The sequence below is a fragment of the Balaenoptera ricei genome, chromosome 2 (genome assembly GCF_028023285.1).
Source record: "Balaenoptera ricei isolate mBalRic1 chromosome 2, mBalRic1.hap2, whole genome shotgun sequence".
NCBI classification, from domain to species: domain Eukaryota; kingdom Metazoa; phylum Chordata; class Mammalia; order Artiodactyla; family Balaenopteridae; genus Balaenoptera; species Balaenoptera ricei.
Window position 1 is genome coordinate 13560584 of NC_082640.1, and position 25924 is coordinate 13586507.

General features: G+C 38.9%; 1 protein-coding gene and 1 non-coding gene across 2 annotated transcripts in view; both read left to right on the forward strand.

Moving 5' to 3' along the window:
* The first annotated feature begins 2123 nt into the window (after window positions 1-2123).
* TRNAN-GUU (transfer RNA asparagine (anticodon GUU)) lies at window positions 2124-2197 on the forward strand. Its single transcript has one exon. It is a non-coding gene; the product is annotated as a tRNA-Asn (tRNA).
* Window positions 2198-2584: 387 nt separating this feature from the next.
* Window positions 2585-25924, forward strand: part of DNAJC1 (DnaJ heat shock protein family (Hsp40) member C1) — a 360201-nt gene continuing 336861 nt past the window's right edge. Inside the window, exon 1 of the mRNA XM_059911166.1 lies at window positions 2585-2701. The gene's annotated coding sequence lies outside the window, so the exon portion shown is untranslated. The remainder of the gene's footprint in view (window positions 2702-25924) is intronic.

Sequence of the window (25924 nt, forward strand, 5' to 3'; positions counted from 1 at the left end):
AGCCCGAGCTCTGCAACAAAGAGAAGCCACCATAGTGAGAAGCCTGGGCACCACAACGAAGAGGAGCCCCTGCTTGCTGCAACTAGAGAAAGCCCACAACGAAGACCCAATGCAGCCAAAAATAAATAAATAAGTAATAAATAAAGTTAATCCAGTGGGCTTAATTTGTCTTTAAAAACTGGGCATAGATATTAAGGCCTAAAATGAGACAATCACAAAGAGTTAGATGACAACACATGCTTTTATTTTTGTAAATGGGCATTTTGCATAAAAGCTGCACTTGATATACATAATTGGAGTGAAATGTTGATATTCCATTCAGTATGTTTAATATTTATATGTTCTTTTGAAGTATTTACAAATGGAGAGACCAAAAGGCAAAGCTAATGAACCGTGGACACAGCAATTTATTTTCTTAAAAATATTAACAACTACAGAACTAAGCTGAATTTTAAACAAACGGTGATCCTCACATAGAAAAAAAATTTTAGCATACAATGAGCTAATTATTTCTTTCTGAATTATTTTTTTCTCATCAACTGTTTCTCAACATCTCTCTTAGAAGTTAAAATGTTAGTATGATGACTGAAGTGAGGAAAAGAGATTGGAGCTTAAGATAGTCACATGAGTAGAACTGTTCCTAATATTCTAAGCCACAGAGTAAATATTGAATGAAGGGGTGGTGAGGTACTAGTTGCAGTCTGTTCTAACTGAATAGTCACAAGCACAGTAGCAGAGGAGAGAATACTCATTTTGGTATTCAGAGAAGAAAAACCAGTGCCTAATAGTTTTAGCTCACATTAACAGGTACATAAAACATAAAGTATGAAGGTGGCATCATATAATGAAATCAGACTCATTATATATTCTTTATAAGTGCTTCCTGGATTTTTTTTTTTTTCAAATTTAAAATTTTCAAGTGCACTTCTAAAAGTTTTTTGAGACCAGAGTGGTACAGCTTGGTATGAATTCACAGCTGTTTGATATCTCAGAGCTTTCAAGGAACTCCACTAATTGGTTCTAAAGCCAATTTAAGTTGTCTTAACAAGCCACAGGAACTCAAAATGTTGACTGGACTAAGGCAGGTCGCATACAACTTCTATAAATCATGATACGAATTCTTTCTCAAGGCATTCTGGACAGAGCAATTTAGTAACTGTTAAAAGTTTAAGTACAGAGTTGTCAAGTGGAAACTAGCAGTTCTCTGAGGTGGGAATAGGGGGAAAAAGTGCCTGGAGTTTTGAAGAGTACCTCAAAAGGCATCAGGAAATAGTCACACAAAGGGTAAGATTTTCATGTAGGGTATTTACGGGGATGTAACTTCTGCCAGAGGTGTGTCTGTGTTAGGGATTTTCAGGTGTTAGTCATAAATCATACATTTTTTTCTTCTCTAACTTCTCTTTCCTCAAACTGGGTTATATATATCCCATGAAATGTACGTTTTAAGTGGCATGGTTCAAATGTGGGTGTACAGGCTAATTCCAAGGAGAAATCAAGAGCGGATTTAGCAATGAACTACAGAGTACAGGGATGAAAGAATGTTACTGTAGCTTTTCCCCCAGTGTCCTTTTCCAGTAACAAAATGTTAGTGACAAGTAATTGTAGTATAGGTTAGTACACAGCAAATAGGAATTGCATATACATATTTAATAATACCTGAAAATAAAAATAAAGAAGGCAAACACAATTCAGATGACCTTGGGAATGCTACACAAGTGAATTATGAAGATGAGTGAGCAAAGTACTGGACAAAGAGTTTGAAATAAAAGGAAAGTTTCTCAACTCATAAGATTAAAGATTAAAATTTTTATTTCCCTATAAAACAAATATAATAAATAGTTATCTCCCAGAAACAAAACGTTCCAAACGGGAGGGGGTGGGAGGTGGGGGAACAGCAGTATTTTAATACACGTTGCAATCTGAAATTCTGTTTGGTCTTGCTGTACTTTATAGTTTTCCAATATGCTTTAAAGGTGGAAAATAGAGTTAAAGGGTTAGAAATGTTAAGTGGAAAAATCTGATTTTAATGATAGGCATCAGGGAGCAGAAAAGAAACGAACATTCACGCGCTGCCTTTATTATTCTTCATAAAGGTTATGGCTGGAAGGCGCCGCCCTATTAGAGTCTCTGTGGCGCAATCGGTTAGCGCGTTCGGCTGTTAACCGAAAGGTTGGTGGTTCGAGCCCACCCAGGGACGCTTAACCGTTTTACAGGCGGTTCCCGGTAGTTTTGCACAAATCATGGAGTTGAGGCCTCCGGGCAAAGCAGGCGTGGATTTCGAGGGTCCGGAGAAGAGAAACCGCGGATCTCACTTCGCGGTCCAGCAGGGGTTGGCTCTCCAGCTTCCGGGCGCGCTGGGGCCCCTCCTCCAACGCCGGCGGCCAGGTGGGCGCTTCCTGCCGCCCCGAACAGGCGTGTGGGTCCAGCTCCTTAAGGCCCCCGCATCCTTTCATTTCCACTCCCTGGGTTCCTAAACTCCGGCCCTCTTCCCCCTCGCTCTTCCCCGAAACCCCCGCCTCACAGCTCCCAGCCCCGCCTGGCCGGGCTCCCGCGGGCCCCGGTCGGGCAGCGGCGCCCAGAGCGCGCGGAGGCCGGGCGGCCGCCGCGTTCCGGCCTCGAACCCGCCGCCCCGGCTCCAGGCGCGGCCCGAGCTGGCCTGGTTCTGCTTCAGGACCCCTGCGATGTCAGAGGTCGACTGAATGTATGTATTTAGTGTCAAGTTCAAGCTGTACATTGACTTAAAACGCTCCAGGTTTTTTTTGTTTTGTTTTGTTTTGTTTTTTGTTGTTTGTTTAACTAATGTTGAATCGTGCAGCATTTCGTCTGTTCCCCGTCAGCGTAAACAAATATTCCCATAATTTAACTTAAGACTGACTAACCCTCGCATTGGTAAACTCAGAAATGTTTGTCATAAAGCCTTTGTGTGGACACTATTGTAAGAGCATTTGTATGTTATAGTTTACTTTTTCTACTAAAGTTTTAGAATTTAATAGAGAATAGAGTAAACCTGCAAAATGTCCCATATACTCAGAAAGGGAGAAAACGTTTTTTTACAACTGTATCATTGTTACACTTTTAAAAAACCCAAATTATGAGAAAGATTAACGACATTCTATAAGCATATTACCATTTATTTCACAAAGAATGCAAAAAATCGTTACCTTGTACTTTGTTCTCTAAATATATGCTGCCTTGGTGACGTAATCAGTTTCACCATAATAATTACTGTCTTGGGCATAGATTAATTTGAAAGTCGGTTCTGGAGAAAAGTGGTATGTCTTATTCCTGCAAGTATGTAGTTATGCTCTGCTTTATGTTTTCCCCCATGTTAGCATATTAATAAAGGCTAACATTTTTTGAGTGCTTACTACTTGCCAGGCACGCTTCTACGTGCTTTCCTGGATGAAAGTGTGAGATCCGTGCAACAACTCTCCCAGGTAGGTCCTATTGTTTCCACTGTACGGGTGAGCCAACTGAGGCTCCGTGCAACTGAGTGATTTGCCTGAAGTCACAGTTAGTGCCTAGCACAGTGCAGATTTAAACTCGAGTTGTCAGGCTTCAGAGCCCATGCTTCTCACTCCTGTACTACCTACCCAGAAGTCCTCTCCTCTAAAATAGAGCTACTTGATTGATTCGTTAATTTAAAACCAAAGGTGATACTTTAATTGGTTTTTCTGAAGTTTCATTAATATTTTGTTCGAAATCTCACGAAGGAAAGAAAAAACCCCACTGAACATTCATGGAATACTAAAGGGCATTAAGTCATGTGCTCATTGTGCTGCTTCATTTTATTGAAATGAATACTGTGTGGGAACATGAAATCTTCGTGTGAAACACGTCTTTGGAAAACAATTTGATAGCATTTGTGTAGAGAAGACAAGATTAGAAATAAAGGCAGGTTGGAATAGCCCAGAGAAAATATGGAAGAGGAAGAGAAAGAAGAATAGGTTCAAGCCAAGCAATGGGGGCTAATCTGGTGTCTAGGGATTCTTGGACCCCAGGCTGGTGTTTGGCAGTTGGGGAGCCCAGACAGACCTCTATTTTAGGACACCTTTGTGAGAGAATACCAGGATCTGCACTTGACAGATGCCTAGGTGGTAGTTTTAAACTTGATCCTAAATTTCTAAGTATGTTCTACTTCACCCTATTTGGGAGATTAATGGGATTTAGAGGCCAGAAAATAGAGAGGATTACATGAGAATGGAGGTGGGATGAGGACTGCAAAACCGCCCTCTAATGTAAGTAGTTGATTTTATTATGTGGGCAGGTACTTAGTGAATTTCTTTGTGCTAGGCTGTTGCATACAGATAAGATAGGTGGGAAACATTTTTTTTAATTGCTTAATTATTTATGGGTGTGTTGGCTTTGTACAATGTGTATTGGGTATAGATGTTGTAATAAGTGCTATTTCTGGGGAGCGTTATTTTGTTCCTAGTTTCTTGGGTCTGTAATACCAACCAAGCCCAGAATATGTTGAGATTATTTAGGACATTAGTTAAAGGCTGAAGAGCATTTAAAAGGCTTTGCTGAGCATCTGAGCATGTAAATATGTTCCTGATAAACAGTTGTATACTTAAACTTCATATATAAAATCAGAGGGAAACTCACTGAAGTAATGCAGTAAAAGGTGAATCAAGTGCTGTGGTTTATACAAACTTGTTAGAGAAGGTCATAGTCATGTGATTGAAAATAATTAACAATTTAAAGTTTTTTATATTGTAGCATTTCTTTACATAATAGAGGATGATAGGAGACCACATGGCTAATATGTTTCTGTGTTCATTTGTTAGCACCTGTATCTGATGTCATATGATACAAGGTTTAGGGGGAATAAGACGTTAAGCTGCCAGAGAAACACAACTACCTTTTTTCTGCATTCATAATACATCCTAATGAGTAATGCCAACATGAATTTTAATTTTATTTCTCTGAATTTTGGTGGATGTGACGCCTGAAATGTTCAACTTATTGCTACAACCAGCAGAGCAGGGATAAATTGGTGGTAGAAGAAGCCATAATGCATTTAACTAGAAAATAGTTTAAGAAGTTGAAACCTTTTAAATAATTAAGAATGTTAATTTTATCAGCTGCAGCACTTCATTTAAAGTGCTTCATGTTGAGCCCCTTTGGTGGTGTCCGTGCAGTCTGTATATTTGCATATTGAAAACAACTGTGTGTGTGTTATTTTACATGTACTTGTGGTTTTTTAAATTAATTTTTATTGGAGTATAGTTGATTTAAAATGTGTTTCTGCTGTACAGCAAAGTGCGTCAGTTACACATATACATATATCCACTCTTTTGAAAATAATTGTTGAACTTACAAGAATGATGTGAGAATAAATTATATCTGTAAAATCGTAGTACACAACTCAGTTTTAAATTGTTTTCATAGCTTAAATTTTTAAGAGAAGCCACTCGAATTTTCATTGTTCAGTATTTAAACTGCAAAATGTAGAGACTCATATCCTTAAGAAAACTCTTAAAATATAATTTTAAAAGAAACTCTTTATTAAGCTTAAATACGTACTGAAATGTGCACAAATCATTAGGAGTACAACCGAAGAAATTTTTACAAAATAAACACACACCTTTGTAATCAATATCTTGGTCAATATGTAAAACAATGTTAGCATCCCAGAAGCCTCCTCTTGTGTTTATCCCAGTCACCAAAATGTAACTTTTAAACTGTAAACACATGGATTATTAGGTTGAAATGTGAATTTTAAGTTGTCATAGATCAGGACTCAAAAATAAATTTGCTACCAAACCCTGTCAGCTAAGTATTTACACATAAAGATTGGGAAAAATAATGGAAATTAGAAATCAGTTTTCTGGGCTTCCCTGGTGGCGCAGTGGTTGAGAATCTGCCTGCTAATGCAGGGGACACGGGTTCGAGCCCTGGTCTGGGAAGATCCCACATGCCACGGAGCAGCTGGGCCCGTGAGCCACAACTACTGAGCCTGCGCGTCTGGAGCCTGTGCTCCGCAACAGGAGAGGCCGCGATAGTGAGAGGCCCGCGCACTGCGATGAAGGGTGGCCCCCACTTGCCACAGCTAGAGAAAGCCCTCGCACAGAAACGAAAACCCAACACAGCCATAAATAAATTTAAAATAATAATAATAATAATAATAAAATATATATGTATAAAAAAAAGAAATCAGTTTTCCATGCCTACTCACTTTTGACTTAATCATCTATTATAAACTTGGTAAGAATAAGTTTCTGCTATTAAGCCAGAAAATATGAGAAATTTACTATTTATTTGAAGTGTTTAATTTTGTCTATAAGCAAATAAAACACGCTTCTACCCCCACCCATTAAAAAACATTAAACAAAAACAACCTTCTAGAAATTTGGCATTAAAATTAATTTTTTATTTTTGAAAATACATTTTAAATTTATTTATTTATTCATTGGCTGTGTTGGGTCTTCGTTTCTGTGTGAGGGCTTTCCCTAGTTGCGGCAAGCAGGGGCCACTCTTCATCGCGGTGCGCGGGCCTCACTATCGCGGCCTCTCTTGTTGCAGAGCACAGGCTCTAGACGTGCAGGCTCAGTAGTTGTGGCTCATGGGCCCAGTTGCTCCGCGGCATGTGGGATCTTCCCAGACCAGGGCTCAAACCCGTGTCCCCTGCATTGGCAGGCAGACTCTCAACCACTGCGCCACCAGGGAAGCCCTGAAAATACATTTAAAACTTTAAAACCAAGTTGAGATTTGAGATCAAAATGTACAGTAAGAGATGATGACTCCTTGGTTTCCCAAATAATATGTTCTAAAATCTTAAGAATTTTAATCTGGAGTCCACCATTGGAGGAACACAAATATTGGTCCTGTTATTTTGAAAGTATGTATAACTATAAAGGAAAATCTAATCTCTGTGATAAAAAGCTATGTTTAAAGTTGTGGAAAGTCAGTTTTGAATACCACTGAGGAAAGCCATTCTAGAAAGAGTCAACATATAAGAATCTAGAGCAAAGTTTTACTTTCTTCTAGCAAAATTCTTCATTGTTATTATTAAAGTAGTGTATGCCTAAGGTTATAATAATAAGTATCTGTACAAATTTAAGTACAATGATGTTTACTGCAACATTATTTATAATAGTGAGAAATTACAAACAAGATAAAATATGCAACACTAGTGGAAATGATGAAATAAATTTTGGTATATTATTTGAACATTGGAATACTATACAGCCATTTACAAAATGTGTTTCAGGAAAAAAAAGCCTTTGGACAATGTTAAAATACTGTATTAGGTATAAGAAGCTAGATTCAAAACTATCAAAAAACATGATCCCAATTTTGTAATGAGACTGAATTACTTACATAGATGATCTACATATATTTCTTGATGGTGAATACCATCAAGAGATATTTATAGATCTATACCAAAATAAGATTACACCAAAATAAGAATACACCAAAATAAGATTATCAGTGATTTTTTTCTTTTTTATACTTTACTTTCTATAAGTAAGTTCTTTATTATCTGCAATGAACATGTATTATTTTTATTTGTTAAATAACATTTTTTGTAACATAAAAATAATACCTGAACTCATACTGTATATAAAATTTTGAAAATTTTTTCTCTTTTAAAATTAACATTGAGGGAGAATAGGAAACTCAGATATAAGCCTTTGTGGGTATGGTCAATGATTCTCAACGAGTGCCCAGACCATTTAATGTGGAAAAGACAGTCTTTTCAATAAATGGTGTGAGGAAAACTGGATACCCACATGCAAAAGAATGAAGTTGGGCCCTTACTTTATACCACATATAAAAATCAACTCAAAGTAAATCAAATACCTAAGTGTAAGATCTAAAATTATACAACTCTTAGAAGAACACATAGGGGGAAAGCTTCATGACATTGGATTTGGTTATATTTCTTGGATGTGACACCAAAAGCACAAACAACAAGAATGAAAATAGATAAATTGAACTACATCAGAATTAAAACCTTCTTTGCAAACAAAGGGCACTGTCAGTAGAGTGAAAAGGCAGCCCACAGAGTGGAACAAAATATTTGCAAATAATATATCTGATAAAGATTTAATATCAGAGATATATATATATATATATAAAATATATACAGAACTCCTATGCCTCAACAACTACAAAAAAAAAAAAACCCAATTTAAAAATGGACAAAGAATTTGAGTAGAAATTTCTCTAAAGAAGATATACAAATAGCCAATAAGTGCATGAGAAAAAGCTCAACATCACTAACCATTTGGGAGATGCAAATCAAAACCACAATAGATATTACCTCATATACATGAGGATGGCTATCCTGAAAGACAACAACAACAAGCAGAAAATAACAAGTGTCGGTGAAGATGTGGAGAAATTGGAAGCTTTGTGCATTGCTGGTGGGAACATAAGATGGTACAGCCACTATGGAAAATAGTATGGTGGTTCCTCAAAAAATTAAAAATAGAATTACTATAAAATTCAACAATTCTGCTTCTGGGTACATACCCAAAAGGATTGAAAGCAGGGTGTCAAAGAGATATTTGTACACCCATGTTCATAGTAGAATTATTCACAGTAGCTAAAATGTGGAAGCAACCCAAATGTCCATTGACGGATGAATGGATAAGCAAAACGTGGAACATACATACAATGGAATATTATTTTGCCTTGAAAAGGAAGGCCACTCTGACATACACTACAACATGGATGAACCTCGATGACATTATGTTAAGTGAAATAAGCTTGTTACAAAAATACAAATACTGTATGATGGCACTCATATGGGGTACCTAGAGTAGTCAAATTCAGAAACAGAAAGTAGGATGGATGGTGGCTGCCAGAGGCTGGGGGAAGCAGGGGAATGTAGAACTGTTGTTTAATGGGTATAGAGTTTCAGTTTTGCAAGATGAAAAGAGTTCTGGAGATTGGTTGCACAACAATCTGAATGTACTTAACACTATGAACTGTACACTTAAAAGGATTAAGATGGTAAAATTTATGTAATGTATATTTTTACCACAATCTTAGAAATTATATTTAGGGGATTTGTTTCCCCTTGTTATATAAGACCAATTATAAAACATATAAGAAAATAGGATATTGATGCAATTGTTTCCAGTGGCCTACTTATTTAGGAAACATACTTAAGAACATTTAATTTTTTAAGAAGGTAGGCGCTCAGGGAGGGGTGGCGGGGGGAGCATAACTCCCCACTCTTTAAGTGTGTGCTGTGCATAGTGATTTCCTTCCGAAGAGTACAGTATGGAACGTTCCCCGGGGGTGGGGGTGAGGAAAGAATAGCATTATAGTGGAGAAACCCAACAAACACTGCCTCAGCCAGGGGAACAAGGACCTCGACCTCAGTAGTGACAAGTCACATTGATAGTTGGTACCCTTATATAATGGCACTTTACCTCTGTGCTCTTCCTCTTCCAAACCCATAATCCCAGTCTATTCGTGATGAAAACATCAGATCAATGTCAATGGAAGGTCATCCTACAGAATACTTGACCAGTACTCCTTAAAACTGTCAAGATCCTCAAAAACAAGGGATGTTTGAGAAATCGTCACAGCCAAGAGGAGTCTAAGGCGACAAGACAAGTAAATGTGATGTGGTATGCTGGATGGGATAAAGATATTAGGCAAAAACTAAGGAAATCTGAATAACCTGTGGACTTTAGTAACAATAATGTGCCAATGTTGGTTTATGAATTGTAACAAATGTACTATATTAATGTAAGGTGTTAATAACAGGGGATACTGAATGTGGGGTATGTGAGTACTCTGCATTATCTTCTCAATTTTTTTACAAATATAAAACTGTTTTAAAAAATAAAGTCTATTTAAAAAAATAAGGTATCCCTGCAGAACAGTGGGGAAAGGACTGCATTTTCAATATATGGTATGGGAACAATTGGTTATCTATATGGAAAGAATGAAAATTGGATCCTTACCTCACACCACACACAAAAAAGTCAGTTCCAAGTGAATCACAGACTTAAGTGTGAAAAATGAAACAATAATGCTTTTAGAAGATAATACAGATAAATATCTTCATGACCTCATGATAGGGACTATCTTAAGCAAGACAAAAAAAAGTCCCACTCATTACAAAGGTAAAGGTTGATAAATTTGATTACATCAAAATTAAGAGGTTATATTCATCCAAAGACACTCTTAAAGAAATTAAGTGGAAAGCCAAGAGTTGTAATTCATAAAACTGACACTGGATCATATATAGATTATTTTTAAAAAGAAGGAGGAAGTGGAGGAAGAAGAGGAGGACAAAAATACCTAATAGAAAAATGGGCAGTAGATGTGAACAGAAAATCCAAGTGGCCTCTAAGCAAATGAAAAGATGCTAAATTTCATTAGTAATCAGGAGAATGTGAATTATATATGGAATGACTTACCACTACGCAGGCACCAGATTGGCAAAAATTTTAGGCTAACACTTGCAAGAGTTGGGGAGGACCCAAAATAATGAGTACTCTTGAACTTGGCTGGATTTTGGTGGAAAACAAAAACGTGGAATTATCTGGTAGAGATGACTATCTACATTAATACAAACTTGGATTTATTTAGCAAGTTGCAGCAAATCAGGTTCCTAGAAAAACATACTGAGATGCTGAGATTTGGGTACAAGAGGTGAAGTGCTCTAAGGAAAAATGAGACTGGGCTGAGGGAAGAGTTAAAATGAGATTCAGTTACAGCAGAGACCCTAACCAATACCATAGGGAACTCTGGAGCTGAGAAGGCCTTTCAGAGATATCCCAAATCAATACAAAGGCCTCTGTGTCTCCATATCAAGCAGTCACTGGATGTGGACAATCCATGGGGAGGGGTCAGAGCCTTGGGCAAAGCATCTTTCTTTGGCCACGGGCAATTCCTGAAGAGGGATGAAGCTGTGAGTTGTCAACAGCCAACACTACCAGCAACAGAAGAAATATGTCCTTGGTCCTGAGGGTCCAGTATAGTTGACCCCTTCTACTGATTGGATTCACTTGCTTCATATAGTAAGTTCATCCCATCTGGGAACATCTTCTCCACGATGCTGGATAGTCTCTTTTTCTGGGAAATTCACAAGAGGAAGGTTAGTGGGATGAATTATGGCTCTGGCCATTACAGCTGGTCTTGAGGCTGTAATTGACCCTCATCGTCTGCGTCTTTACCCTCTGCTGGCATCTCTTCTGGTCTTGGAAGCTTATCTGATGGATTGATCTTGACTGTCACCCTTGAGGGGTCTGAACTCGTGCTCATCATGCCCTTCATTGGCTGTCAATTCTGCACTTCTCTATTTACCATCAAAATTGGAGAGAGGCGTCCCAAGAAACACCACAATGAGTCACCGGGCTGTCAGTGTATTCTATCCTTTCACCCCCTGATGAGTACTCTTTACAGATTGATAATTACTTTCCTTGCCTGCTGGTCTCTTGGCAAAAGGAGCCGGAAGTGACTTGGAGGCAGCAGTGCTTTAAGTTTACGGACAATCTTGCTGTGTCCCTTGGTGGAAGCATTCTGCCTAGAATTGTGGATACAAATTTCTTAAGTAGGTCACTGGAAGTGATGGTAACATGTTCCATGCCTACATCCAAACCTTGGTTCCCATGTATGCTGTGTACTGTTGACACAGTACCATATAATGGTCATTGATTTCGGGTGTATACCATGTCCCAAGGAGCAGCTATCCAGGGTATCACCTCCAAGCTGGCTTTGATTTTGGCTCAGTTATGTTTTTAAGTGGCCATCTCACTGCTCTATCAGGCCAGCAGCTTCTGAGTGATGCAGTAAGTGAAAGGATAAGTTGATCCCGTGGTCATATGCCCACTGCTGCACCTTCTCTGAAGAAAAGTGGCTTGATGTAATGTTCTATGTGGCCCCAGGTCACTGATGAAGCACCAGTCCTTCGATAGTGGTGTAGTTTAGGTTGTATGGGTGCCAAAGGGAAGCCTGTACCTGGAGCATATATCAGAGTCAGGAGTCACTGCCCCATTCAGGGTGCAAGGGGTCCATCCTGCCATCAGGTGACCAGATGGTGTCCTTGACTGGTTGCCATATTGAGGGCTGCTTGGTGTTAGTCTCTGTTTTTTGGCAGAATGAACATTCAGCAGCGGCAGCAACCGTCTCAGCCTTGGTGAATGGCGGCCCATGCTGTTGGGCCCTTCCGTAGCCTCATCCCTAGCACCACAGCTGTTCCGTTCAAGAGCTCACTGAATCACCACTGGGACGGTGGATGATAGTTGCTGGCTGAGGTGAACTGGCTGAGGTGTTCTGTGAGTGTCTCTTCCTTGGTGGTTGCTCTCTTGTGGGAACTAACATACAGTACAAAGAACTTCACATTTCACGTCCACTACCACTGGCTCATCCACATCCCTCTTCCCCAGGCCTCCTTACCCTGACTGTTTTGTTATCTGTCTCTGCATAACAAACTACCCCCAAACTTAGTTATTATAATTTAATTATAGCTCATATTTTGTGGTTTGCCTGGGCTCCTCTGGGGGTCTCCTCTACTGGTGCTGTGTGGAATCTTTTGCAGTCAAATGGGGCTGGGCTGGGTGTCCAGAGGCCTCAGTGCTCCTCCATGTGGCCACTCCGTCCAGCGAGATAGCCAGAACTTCTTACATGTTGTCTTAAGGGTCAAAGAGGGAAGAACTGGAAGCTGCTTGGCCTTCTTAATGCTTAGGTTCCAAAGTCCCAGAATATCACCTCCTTGCATTCTGTTAATCAAAGCGGTCACAGGCCCCAACCCAGATCAATGGAACATAAGCTTTGTCTCAGATGGGAGTAGCAGTAGGCACATGCAGGGAGGGGAAGAATTATTCAGGGTTGTCCTTGAAGAATAGCTGCCACTGTCCACCCTCTGACCACAATTCACATTCCTCCCTCACACAAAATGCAACTCGTCCCTTTTCCCAAGACCACAAGTCTCATCCTATAATGGCATCAACTTGAATCTAGGATCTCATCATCTAAATCAGGTGTAGGCATTGATGGATCTTCTCAACTGTGTTTCCTTGGATGTAGCTCCTTAGTAGGTTCTTCTTGCTCTAAAGAACTGTAAATTAAAGAGAGAAGTTACTTGCTCAACATTCACCCAACAATGATGAGGCAGGAACAGGAAAACTGGAATAGCCACAAGGGGGAAATGGTAGGCACATTGCAGCCATGATTCAGAGTGCTTCTGAAATCCAGCAGGGCACACGTTCCCAGTCCTTCATTTTAGACCAGTCCTGATCCGTAGGAATAGTTCCCAAGCCTCTTGGCTCTGCCCTGAGTCATCCTTCCTTTTCCATAGTAAATGGCCCCTCTTAGAAGCTAAGCAGCTTTCTTAGCCTGCTTACTGCCTGTAGAAGTTTGAGGGTCCCGAGACCTCTTTTCATTATGAACTGACTATCCCTTTCAGTCCAAATGGATTCAGTTCATTTAAAACATTGTGCATTTTTTTTTTGTATCAAATCACAATCAACTCCATTGGGTACAAGCCACAGCTACACTTCTTTCTGAAACTGGCATGTGAGGTTCCTCTGGGACAACTTCCTTAGAATTCATTCTTAGAAGCCCTGTTGTCTGGGTGAGAGGCCGTATGAGGCACGCCCAGAGGATTCTTAGAAGGCTCTTTGTTCAGCTGAAAGGCTTTATGATGCATCACCTAAAATCTTCCTGAGGTTTCCACAAAGTGTCTCACAGTCCCACCCTTAATCTGAACTTGACACTGAGGCATATTTTACTTTCCATGTCCTAGAGTTGATTTTTTTTCCCCCTCTGAGTCCATTTCTTACCTTGAGCATTGCTTTAAAACCCAATATATCCTGGTTGCTTTATATTTTCTCTAAATCTGCTCAAAAACTATATACTTCCTTTTTTTTTTTTAAATCTTACTTCCCATGTACTTTTCATAGGCAGCTAAAAACAAAAACAAAACAAAACAAAAACAATTGGTGCTTTCAACAGTCTGCCTGTAAGTAGCCTCAGCCAGACTCATGAGTTCCTTAGGTACCTTTTCTATTTCCCACCTGACTGCAGGTGACAGTTTCACCACGGTGTGTGTCATGCATGTGTTTGCACAGCATGCTGTTATGATGTAATAATACTCAGGTTCCCCTTTCCTTCCGTCTCCAATAGCAATTTCGTTGCTGTCTTTCAAGCCTTCACTTTGATCTCTTCAAGGAGCTCCATCTTGGTCCCAAAGCTAATGCCACATGTTTTAGTGTTTCATCAAGGCAGACACCATTTTCATGTACTAAGTTCTTGTTTTAGTTCTCTATTGTTGTGTAATAAACCACTCTAAAACTCAGTGGCTTAAAACAGTCCTTTTATTGTCTCTCTTGACTCCATGGACTCAGCTGAGCAATGCCTTGATTGATGTCAGGGTCTCATGTGGTGGCATTCAGATTGAGAGAGGCCCCATGGAGAGGCCCTGAATGATGAGATATCATTTGGAGAAAGAGGCCACGTGGAGGAGCACCGAAGTGCCAGGCATCTGGTCCCAGCCCCACCATATTGGTGAAGTTGTAAGGAATCCTGTGGTTGGGAGCATTCCCTCCAAAAGTAATTGGCAAAATATTGCATCTCACACTTCCCATCACTAAGAAAATAGCCAGTGCCTGCTAGCACTCTTCAGGTTCCACACCCACTGTACTGGAGTAAATGATTATATGTCCCTTTGAGGGAAGGACTGGGAGAATCTTCATCATAAATACCATGAGTGTCAGGATTCTTCCTCCTGGGACCCAGCCAGTCTTCCATCAGTGGGTTCCCAGCCTAAGGACTGGCTCAGATCCAGGAACTAGGCAGAGTGTGGTGATTCTTCATCGGGGTGACTGCTCTCAGTCCCTGAGGATCTCATCCTTGATGTCTTTTGATTATGTAGTTTGAGCGCTATGCCTATTGGCTGTGTACTCATCTTGTCTCTAAGGATGTTATGTTCTGTGAAGCATCTCCATATCTCAGTGGGCCAGACACCCACCCTCCCCCACACCTTCAATCTAACCCTGCCAGTGATTACAGTAATTGCCCACAACCTGCCCTCCATCACTCCAAGACTCTACCATCCCGACTGCTATCACAGAGCCCAGTTCTGTAAGAGCATTCCCAATGTCAGCCCAGCCCACAGAAGACAGCCACACTGACCTTGACCTTGACTGTGATATTGGTGCCTCTCATCCCAGTGCTTTCCCTGTTTATTAAGGAGTGTCCCCTGGGTGAGTTTGCTGACCTGACATAGCATTCTTAGAATTCTTCCTTAGAACATTCTCTAGAATGTTCCTCTGAACCTTTGGGACCTTTATTTTCCTGTCTGCTGTGGCAGTTCTGGCATTCCCTCTTCACCGAATGCAGACGTGTTTCCTACAAGCTTCTCAGAGCCATCCCAGCATGGGTTGACGTTATCTTCCAGGATGCTTGTAAGGGTTAAATCCTGTGTCATAGGGTTGTCCATACTGATCACCTTTCCTTTATTCTTTTCCTTTGTCTTCCACTCACTTCGATCCAACACCCTTTGATCCAAACACTCTCTTGGCTTCTGATGGTACATGCTAGCTTGGTCCTGAGGCTCCTTTGAGGGGCATAATCTCTTCTCTCCCTTAGCAGGCTGGGCTATGTAGGTTAAGTAGACTTAACCCTACTTATTTGTCTGAGGGCCAGAAGGGAGGTGGGGTTGGGTCTGAGGGAAATGCCTTTGTTCTTGCAAGGCAAAGGACTCTGCATCATCTTCAAGCAAGGAGGGAGTGCTGGCCTTTCACAGGGTGAAGTGGGCCACTTCTGCAGGCCCAGGGGCTGGGGAGAATGTGGGAGTCAAGGTGTCCCCATCACATGCCTTAGGGTCAACTCCTTCCTAATGGGCCCTGTTCTTAAGTAGCAGATGGGCCAAGCCTGTGCATTCAGCCTCTTCTGAAGCTCGGCTACTCCTATAATAATTGAGTCCTGGGCTTGAGCCTCAGCCTTTTCTGGTCTCCACTCATAGGAGATGAGAGTCTCTAAATGGTGCCAAAGAGGCTGTCTAACTTCACACTCACCTCTAATTGATGATTAATTAACCTCAGTCTTCCAGTCTTTCAGTGACTTTCTCTGGTGCATCCATTGTCCTCAGCAACGGCCTTTTTTTTTTTTTTTTTTTTTGGCCACACCGCTGGAGGGATCTTAGTTCCCTGACCAGGGATCAAACCCGTGCCCCCTGCAGTGGAAGCACGGAGTCCTAACCACTGAACCACCAGGGAATTCCCAACAACAGCCTTCTAATGACTACTCTCTCGTCTCTCAAACTCCTGAGATACCGCACTCACCAGTGCATTCCCTCTCACCAGTATGCAACCCCCCTTCATGCCATGCACATTTTAATAATTGTACCACCACCTTATGCCAGAGGCTACCCGTGCCCCATCCTCCACCAGTGATGTGTCTTCAATGCCACCTGGCCAGTGGGTGATCCAGCTCCAGAATCTCATGTTAAAGCCTCCTTCCCAGGACCACTTCCAGCACCAGCTGTTGCCGATTGATCGGATGACCTTAGGAACAGAGACTGTGAGATCTGCATGTAGGAGTTATTGAGGATTCCTCTCAGGAACAACTCCTTTGTGAGGCAAGGGAAATAGCTTTAAGCAGAGGGAGAAGTTGAACTGTGGTTGCAATGGCAGCCTCAGCTGCTTCCACGCAGAGCACTGAGGCTGCAATAGCCTTTCATGGATGTGCCAGATCAAGGCACAGGGCTAGGCATTTGTATCCTTGTGCTGACCAGTAATTGTATGTGGGCCTCCCTTGATGAAGGGACATAACTGATGCGAGGCAACTTCCTTTGGCTGCGGGTAATTCCAGAGGATGGATTCAGCTGTGAGCCGGCAGCAGCCAACATTCTCAGCAATAGCCTTGGATCTGAAGGGGGCCTTGGGAGGAGGGGGCACAACAGCCAGTATGTAAGTCCAGGGTTTCTTGTTTGTTTTGTTTTTCTAATTTTCCCTTTTATATTTATTATTTATTATTTCTTATCTTCCTTAAGTCATTTCTGGTTTTGTTCTTTTTCTTTTCTCCTCTTTTAGTTACAGGCTGGTTTGTATATTTTTATTTTTTAAAAAATAATGAAATCAATTAGAGCCATACTTACCAAACAGAGAAGTGTTCTTATTTTCATTATTTTATAGGTAATCTGTAATTATGGTTTGCTTTTTGACTTAAAAGTTGTATAGGAGAGGTTACATTTTTTTCAGGTGTTTTTTTTCCAAAATTAATTTTATTAATTTGTGTTTCTAGTGCTGTAGTCAGAGAATATGGCCAATATAGTATCTACTTTTGTAATTCACTGCAGTTTTCTTCTTATCCAGTTAGAGGTTTTGTTTCTAAAATTTTCCTCACGTACACCAAGGATGATACAAAATAACTAAATGTAATTGAATCTAACAAACACATTTGTGTGTGATGAAATGAAATATATGGTATGCAGTATACACAGACAAAATCAGACTATATGCATTTTCTCTCTTTATATTTTCAAAGTTTTTGGCAAACAAGAAATGGATATAAGAACAGGGTGAAATGGTTCTCTTAATCTCGTAGAGTCCTCGTATAATGATTAGGGGAAAGCAACCCAGATAATAAATTTTTGTGTTCTTGTTGTTGTTGTTCTCTGAAATGTTGACTGTTTATCAATAGATTTTTAAATGATTTCTAAGTAGATATTTAATGCTTTAAGAATCGAGCAACAGAGTTATTTTGCTAATAAGCATGAGGGTTTCCAAGGCAACATTGGGTTCTGATTGGCTGAGCCAGGGTAGAATAAAGCAGCTCACAAGTTTTGTTTTCTTAAATTTGAAGCTCAAGTGTATTCACTTAGTTTTTGACTTCAATAAAATAAGTAGTCTTGAGGAAAGTTGTACAGCATTTTGATGATATTGATTTTTGTCAGGAAGGAGATGAGAGGATGGAGGAAAGTGGATGGAGGGCAAGAGGTACTTCATAGATAGTATTGATTCCTGATTAAACGTTCAGTGTTTCAAAACTCAAAATTTCTGAAGGCTTGTACTCTGTTTAATTATATTATTACAATTTATAAATTGCAACTTTTTATTAAAATCCTGTCCTCCTTCCTCCTTTACTTTATTATCCATAATCTACCTTTTGGGGGAAGAGTTTTGTGTGCCAAATTACCAATGATGAAAATTATGTGAATGCTTCATTTTCTGTTTCAAAGAAATATTCCAAATTTCTGAAATTAAATAACATGAAATTACCTACTGTATACAGAATGTTGCCACCTGGATATTCTTTTAAAGAATAAAATGTATTCTATTTTGATTGTGAGTAGTTTTCCTTAAAGATGTTGCCATATTTGATTCTATTTGTGGCAATTTAAAGCAGGTTATATACTATCTTTTCTTTAAAAACATATTTAACAAATCTAGATTGGAAGTAGTTTGAGTGAATGTTTATTGTAAATATAGTTGTAGAGCAGAGTTAGGACTGAAGGGAAAATAATCATATCTCATAAAATGGATTGAGGTGTACATTATCCCGTATTTATTGGTTTTTGTTTGTACATGCCAGGGCCGAGGGGTCTATAAATGAGTTCATTGAATGATTTTGTTGGAGGAAGAAAAGCCTTGAAACTCCAAGTCACCTGCAGATGAAACATTGAAACGTTGAGTTTGAAACTCTTCTCTGAATTTCTGGTGCTCATTATAGCATCCATAAGCCATGCATCATGTAGTCCCTTGCATTGTAGTTATTGTTGCTGTTTTATCTTTTTTTTTGATATTTGTTAAAATTTATAAATATGCTTTATTAAAGATAATTTAAAAATACAAAAAAAGGAGAAAAAGTTTAGCTTAGTTGTAATCATATTGTATATACATTTTTGTGCTGTCACTTTTCTCTTGATGTCATGTAATAATAATTTTCCCAGACAAGTATGTGATATATTTTTAGTGGCTGCATAATATTCCATTTAGTGTGTATACCACAAACACTTAACTATTTCACTATTACCAAACATTTAAGATGTTTCATTTCTTCACTGTCATACATAATACAGAAATGTGTATCTTTGTATATAATGATTTCCCCCCTCATATAGAAGATGAATTTTGTAGGTGTTTTTATAATCAACACTGCTGAGGCAGAGTATTACTGTATTTGGAGTTCTTGATATATATTGCTAAACTACCTTTAAAAAGAGCTGTGCTGGACTTCCCTGGAGGTGCAGTGGTTAAGAATCCACCTGCCAGTGCAGGGGACACGGGTTCGATCCCTGGTCTGGGAAGATCCCACATGCCATGGAGCAACTAAGCCCATGTGCCACAACTACTGAAGCCCGTGTGCCTAGAGCCTGTGCTCCGCAACAAGAGAAGCCACTGCAATGAGAAGCCCGCGCACCACAACGAAGAGTAGCCCCCACTCACCGCAACTAGAGAAAGCCCAAACCTGCACACAGCAATGAAGACCCAACACAGCCAAAAATAAATAAATAAATAAATAAATAAATAAATAAATAAATAAATAAATATTTTAAAAAGGGCTGTGCCACTTTGCACTCTCACTAACAATATATGAGAATATCTGTTTTGCCATCCTTCTGGCAGCAGTGAGAATTATCATTTAAAAACTATCCCCCTATTATTTTTATTGCTAAGAATAGTGTCTCCTTATTGCTTTGATTTGTATTTCTTTGATTACTAGGGATGTTGGTAATTTCCTCATGTTTGTGAACTTGCTCTCTCTTCTGTGATTTGACTGTGCATGCTTTTAAAAAATAACAGATTGTTATAATAAAGCTATTTGTAATATTGTATATTGCTATAGTATATAGTATAGTGATAGAATATACTATCTATATTGCATATTGAATAAATGTACTGTGTATTGATATAATTCACATGCCATACAATTAACCCAGTTATAGTGTATAGTTCAATGATTTTTAGTATATTTACAGAGCTGTGCAGTCATCACCATAGCTAATTTTAGAGCATTTTCATGACTCTAGCGAGGAACCTGGTACCCATTAGCGGTCACTTCTCACCTCCCCTAAAACCTGCCCCAGGCCTGGGCAACCACTCATCTCTACTTTCTATCTCCCTATGTCTGCTTGTTCTGGATACTTCATAGAATCATATGAACATTTCATAGAATACGGTATTTCATATAATCACACATTGGTCTTTTGTGGCTGGCTTCTTTCTCTTAGCATAAGTTTTCAAACTTCAACCATGTTGTAGCAGGTACTTCATTCTTATTGCCCAATAATATTCTATCGTATGGATTTCACACATTTTATTTCCATTCATCAGTTGATGGTTATTTGGGTTATTTCTACTTTTTGATTGTCATGACTAATGCTTCTTTGAACATTAATGTACAAGTTTTTGTGTGGATATATATTCTCACTCCTCTTGGGCATATACCGAGGCATGCAATTGCCGGGTCATATGGTCACTCCATGTTTGAACTTTTAAGGAACTGCCAGACTGTTTGTGCATGATTTTTGCATATTTATCTTTCGGGATCTTGGTGCTTTTCTTATAGATTTGTATGAGCTCTTTATATACAGTTGATATTAATCTTGCATACTTGCTGACACTATTTTATCCCCATAGCTTACTTGCCTTTCATTTGTAATGTTTTGTGTGTGTGTGCAGATTTTTTTTTTTTTAACGTATTTGTTTATTTATTTATTTATTTATGGCTGTGTTGGGTCTTCGTTTCCGTGCGAGGGCTTTTTCTAGTTGTGGCAAGCGGGGGCCACTCTTCATCGCGGTGCGCGGGGCTCTCACTATCGCGGCCTCTCTTGTTGCGTGCGGAGCACAGGCTCCAAATGCGCAGGCTCAGTAGTTGTGGCTCACGGGCTCAGTTGCTCCGGCATGTGGGATCTTCCCAGACCAGGGCTCGAACCCATGTCCCCTGCATTGGCAGGCAGATTCTCAACCACTGCGCCACCAGGGAAAACCCCTAATTTGATCTTTTAAAAAATATTTCACTACTTCATCTGTTTAGTTTATCTGAGAGAAGGGTATAAGATTAAGATCTAAATGGATTTTCACTCCCAAAGATCTAACCAATTGTACCATCACCATTTTCCTAACACTTCTTCCCTCTCCTATTGAATTTGTGTACCTCTTTTATCATTTATTAATTTTTTAGATGTCCTAACGTTTGTTTTGTTCACTGTGTACATTTTTTACAGTAGTACCACGTGGTTTAAATTGTTGAGGGTTTATAATATGTTTTGTTTCTGGAAAAGCAGTCATTTTCCCCTCAACTCTGCATCTCACATTCAATTGTCTTTTCCAAAAATTTCTTGGTGATTCTTATTTTTTTCCAGATGTTTCCCAGATTTTCCCAAAGTCTTGTTATGCTTTCTAAATGCTGTTGGAATATTTATTGCACTTGCATTAAATGCTCAATTTGATTTTGAGAGACTTGACATTTTAATAGGATTGAGTTCTATCATCCAGGAACCTGTTCTATCTCTCTGGTTACAGTGTTTTGAAATTATCTCAGCCAAGTATCCTACTCACATGGAAATCACATATTGTTTATTCTCTCGCTGGGGCAGATCCAGATTTTGTGGGGTCTGCAGTTCATGCGGTTTCGGAGGCTTTTTTTTTTTTTTTAACATCTTTATTGGAGTATAATCGCTTTACAATGTTGTGTTAGTTTCTGCTGTATAACAAAGTGAATCAACTGTACATATACATATATCCGCATATCTCCTCCCTCTTGCGTCTCCCTCCCATCCTCCCTATCCCACCCCTCTAGGTGGTCACAAAGCACCGAGCTGATCTCCCTGTGCTATGTGGCTGCTTCCCACTACCTATCTATTTTACATTTGGTAGTGTATATATGTCAGTGCTACTCTCTCACTTTGTCCCAGCTTACCCTTCCCCCTCCCCATGTCCTCAAGTTCACTAAAGGAGAAGAATACAAAATTACGAATATAAAATTGGTTACTGTATCTTGGAAGGAGCCCATGTAAGTGAAGGGCTCTGAGGTGGCCTTAGTTTCCGAGTCAGATGACCTCTTCTCACAGGTGTGTCTTTGCTGCTCTGTGGATGATGCCTCATTATTTTGTATTTTTAGTATGTTCTGTAATGCCTGAAGGAATGCAAGAAGCCATTTACCGAACTTAGAAAATATTTTAAATACTTTTCTAGTTTTCCATTTTGGAATTTCTATACAAATGTTCACAGTATAGCAATGGCTTTATATCATCTTCTATACTTTTACCCATATCTTAAACTTCTTGAGGGAAAGGACTGTATTTTGAAGATAGTTAATAAATGTTAGTGATGGCTGATAAACAAAGGAGTGTATTCACGGAGGACACAGCAAGATGAATTTGGTACTCACCAAATTTCATGCTTTAGATGAAACATAATTTTGACTCTACTGCAGGATGGAGGCTACAGTCCTGTAAATTTGCCTTAAAGACATATATTTTATTGGAGCGTATAATAACGTACTTTGTATTGTAGACTGAGTTTTTAATACCATTTTAATGCTCTAAACTCAGAGTATATTTATAGGGAATTTTCAACAGTTTTCATTCCAGAAATTATTCAATGAACTTTGTATTTGGCCTAGATTCTTGTGCCAAAAGTAGATTGCCAAAATGGGAAGGAAAGCTTCCTAATAAAATAGTTTTGAGATCATAAATCAATAATTAGGTTTAAAAAGTCTCACTGGGGACTTATTCTGTTTACAAAAAAACACCGGGGGTGGGAATTGGACAGTTTATTTGGTATATCTCTCCCACTGTTACAGCATTTTTATAAGATAAGCGATCAGATTTTTATAGGCCATCTGAAAACTTCATGTTTTAGGAATTTCAGAAGGCAAGCGATTTGTAATATCTGCCTTATTCTTTAATGTCTTTGAATTCTAATGTTAAGATCTTGTAGGACAACAGGAAAAAATGGACAGTTCAAGTTATTTATTAGTTAATTAAGTTAACTGTCTTCTTTGTGGCTGGAACAAGTTTTGGAAAACTCACAAAATCCTATAGAACCCAAAGGAACCTACAGAGTGATCTACTAGTCTGCAGCATATTATGGTTGATGGCCCTGGGAACACCAGCCCTATTCTTAATTTTCCAAATAACCAAGAATACAGGGATGTTTTTTAATAAAGACTCTTCGTTTTAATAATCTAAGACATCTAGTTACAATTAAGAGTGCTCAGAGTGTTGTGATTATAACTGTTAGTTAAATAAAATGTATGATTAAATGTTTGGGACATGGGGTTAAGAAGTGATGTGGTCAAAAGCATGTACCTTTAAATGGAGTTAAGTAGCCCACCATTAAGGTGGAGGGAAAATCTTAGAGGTGCACCTGAAATTGTTTTCAGTTACTCTGACTTAATACTTATTAGATTTTGCCATTGCCAAAACAAAACAAAACAAAAACCCTAGAATTTATATGCGCTTTCCTAGTTGATAACCACAGCAAAATCCATAAGTTTTAGGAGCTTTTTTTAATGTATGGGAGTTTGGGACATTTCTTCGCATAAATCTTATTCTTTTTCCCCTACAAAGGGACTTGGGGAATGAAAAGTTGACTATGGGCATATGTCGGAGATGTTGTGGGTTTGGTTCTAGACTACTGCTGTAAAGCGAGTCACATGAAGTTTTTGGTTTCCCAGTGCATATAAAAGTTATGTTTACACTATACTGTAGTCTGTTAAGTGTGCAATAGCATTATGTCTAAAAAAACAATGTACCCACCTTAATTTTAAAATACTTTACTGCTGAAAAATGCTAAAACAAGTATAGTGGTAACATCACAGATCAGTGATCACGGATCACCATAGCAAATATAATAGTAATGAAAAAATCTGAAATATTGTGAGAGTTACCAAAATGTGACACAGAGACACGAAGTGAGCAAATGCTGTTGGAAAAATGACACCGATAGACTTGCTTGATGCAGGGTTGCCACAAACCTTCACTTTGTAAAAAAATGCAGTATATCTGTGAAGCGCAGTAAGGCAAAGCACAGTAAAAACAAGGTATGCCTATACTGTGAATTAATGCAAAGGAAATAATTTGTTGAGTTGCATGACATACTACCAAAATCAAAAAGCCTGAATTTTGGAACAAAATAGTGAAAGACATGACTAAATAAAATATAATAACCCTTAATTACCTTATTTGTGGCTAGACGAAAGAGATGAATAACAGTATAGTTGTTATAGGGCTTCCAGTGGAGAGCTTTAAATGGAATATTATGATTAGTGTGTGGTTGCTTCAGCTTTAAGCTTTTATCATTATCTAGTTTTTAAAACAGGACGTGCAATATCATATCTTAAAGGCTCTTGAATTTTTAAAAACCCTAGAGAACCTTCACGTGTGACTTAATTAAAGTTCAAATCAACCTTAGTTGTGTAACCAAGACAGTTTTCAAAAGATGCTTACATACAGCCTGTTTATTTGTTTCACTCATACTCTGATGATCATCTCCAGGTTCTCACTCAGGACAGCCCCTACGCTGTCAGTGGGTTTGGAAACGTGGGGCAGTTTGGGTTGACACAATGATTTGATATGTGAGGTACCACTGGCCCTTAGAGGAGGGGGCCGGGTGTGCTTGATGTCCCTCAAAGCTCGATTCAGTTCTGCACAATGAAAAATATTCCTGAGTCCTGCCAGAGTTTAAAAGGATACACTGAACTAAGGAATATGGTCAATGATATTGTAATAACTTAGTGTGGGGATAGATGGTTACTGGACTTCTCCTGATGATCATTTCATAATGTATTGCAAATGTCAAATCAGTATGTAGTACACCTGAAACTAACATAGTATTGTATGTCAACTCTATCTCAATAGAAAAAAAAAAAAAAAAAGGACACCCTGAGCTATATCCTACTACAAATATGTCAGTAGTACTTTAATACAAGTGTAAATCAGTAGCCCTTCAGTATAAAGTAATACTGAAGAGTTTTATCAGAAGCTACACAAAAAAGACTCATAATTTAGGAAAAGTCATTATGGACAGGGAAGCTTAAATGATATAAAGATACTGTGTCAGAATTACTGGAAAACTTACTCTGTATATCCTGTCTTTAAAGTTTTGTTACTTTGTTCATCATAGATTTTTTTGGCATTAATTTGATATTTTTTTAATTAATTTTTTTTGGAGTATAGTTGCTGTACAATGTTGTGTTAGTTTCTGCTGTACAGCCAAGTGAATCAGCTGTACATATACATATATCTCCTCTTTTTTGGATTTCCTTCCCATTTAGGTCACCACGGAGCATTGAGTAGAGTTCCCTGTGCTATACAGTAGGTTATCATTAGTAATCTATTTTATACATAGTATCAATCGTGTATATATGTCAATCCCAGTCTCCCAGTTCATCCCTCCCCCTTCCCCTTGGTATCCATTAATTTTATGTTTTAAAAGATTGCATCAAAATATTGTTGATCTTGATTACTGAGCTTACATTTAAGGAGCCCTTTAAATTTTGTGCCCAAGATGAGTACCCCCCTCCCCTCGCCTTAGTCCCGGCTCTGATGTACACAGTTAGTTGAATAGGGTATTAATATAGTCAGTCGTGTAGTTACTGCAACATCAAGGAAATCACTTGTTTCCTGGAGCAAAGGTAGACACTGCAAACCTCTTAAGCCAAGCCCCCCAAAGTTACACAGCATCTTTTTGCTGGATTCTATTGGTCAAACCAGGTCATGGGGTCTGCCCAAATTCAAGGAAAGGGGAAACCATCTCTTGATGTTGGAGTGGTGAGGTTATATTGTCAAAGAACCCGTGCGATGAGAGAGATTGTTGTGGCCATCTTTGGAAGCATCATCTATCACGTACCCTCAAATGAAATTCTTAGATAATGGAACCTAACTACAGGCACAATGTTTTAAAAAATGAAAATAGCACCCCAACTGTAATTTAACAGAGGAATAGAAGCAAGTAATTCACAAAGTATGTTTTCAATATGTAAATGCTCAGATATGACT